Genomic DNA, 1,343 nt, shown 5'->3' with positions numbered 1-1,343 from the left:
ACGTCCCGCTGCCGCTCCTCATCGCGACCTGCGAGGCTGCCCTGAACGATCGCGTGCGGGTGAAGGAATGCGGTGACGGGCAGTCGGGAGGCTGACTGTGGCCGGGCTTCCTGAGACCGTCTGGCCCAGCCCAAATGGCTTGCCCCTGGGGTGTAAAACCCCCAGAGAAGGGAGGTCCTGGAATCTGGTAACAAACCGGCAGGTGGAAGCGGCAGGTGCTCAGTGGGGCCGGGGCTGCGGAGGGACAGAGACAAGACGAGGCGCAAGCAGTTTGTGGGGGAGGCAGCCTGGAGGCCATGAAATGAGCACCGACCTTTAAGCCAAGCTCGAGCAGGTGGGCGGAACCAGCCAGACGCAGCACGCCTGGTCTGTGAGGGGAGGCCTGGACCTCTGGCCTGACCTGGGTGAAGTCCGGCTCCTTCCAAGGAGGTCAGTGCAGAGGTCAGGGTCGCCCGGGCCCTGTCAGCCTCGTCAGCCCAGTCTCTGGCTATGCAGCACTTCCTGGTGGCCGGCCCTGGGAGGGCGTGGCCCCAGGAGTGACCGCCACCGCCTGAGAGAGCGAATGTGAGCAGGGCCACAGCATGCCAATGATACATCTGATAAAGGTTTAATCTCCCAAATATACAGGGAACTCATACAAATTAACAAAGGAAGACAAACAATCCAATTAAAAATGGGCAAAGGACCTACATAGACACCTCTCCAAAGAGGACATACAGAAGGCCAAGAGACATATGAAAAATGCTCAAGTTACTGATCATCAGAGAGATGCAAATTAAAATGACAATGAGGTATCACCTCACACCTGTGAGAATGGCTACCATCAACCAATCAACAAACAACAAGTGTTGATGAGGATGTGGAGAAAAGGGAACCCTCGTGCACTGCTGGTGGGAATGCAGCCATTATGGAAAACAGTATGGAGTTACCTCAAAAAATTAAATATGGAACTTCCATTTGACCCAGTGATCCCACTTCTAGGAATATATCCTAAGAAACCCAAAGCACCAATCAGAAAGGATGTATCATCCTATGTTCATAGCAGCACAATTTACAATAGCTGAGATCTGGAAACAGCCCCAGTGCCCATCAGCAGACGAGTGGATAAAACAGCTGTGGTACATTTACACCATGGAATACTCTGCTGCTGTCAAAAAGAAAGAACTCTTACCATTTGCAACAGCACGGAGGGACCTGGAGAGCATTATGCTAAATCAGAGAAAGACAAGTATCACATGATCTCACTCATATGTGGAATCTAATGAACAAAATAAACTGATGAACAAAAATGGACCCAGAGACATGGAAGCATGGAACAAACTGTTGAGCCTCAGGGGGAAGGC

The 1,343-nt window shown here is 51.7% G+C and overlaps 1 protein-coding gene across 1 annotated transcript in view; it reads left to right on the top strand.

Moving 5' to 3' along the window:
- The window catches only part of PTPRN2 (protein tyrosine phosphatase, receptor type, N polypeptide 2), a 496,295-nt gene that overhangs the window by 199,231 nt on the left and 295,721 nt on the right, over window positions 1–1,343 (top strand). The gene's annotated exons all lie outside the window — the stretch shown is intronic.

This window comes from Myotis brandtii, unplaced genomic scaffold, assembly GCF_000412655.1.
Source record: "Myotis brandtii unplaced genomic scaffold, ASM41265v1 scaffold145, whole genome shotgun sequence".
In the NCBI taxonomy this organism is placed as follows: Eukaryota; Metazoa; Chordata; class Mammalia; order Chiroptera; family Vespertilionidae; genus Myotis; species Myotis brandtii.
Note: the sequence above shows the minus strand (reverse complement) of the source record. Positions and strands in the feature narration are given on the sequence as shown.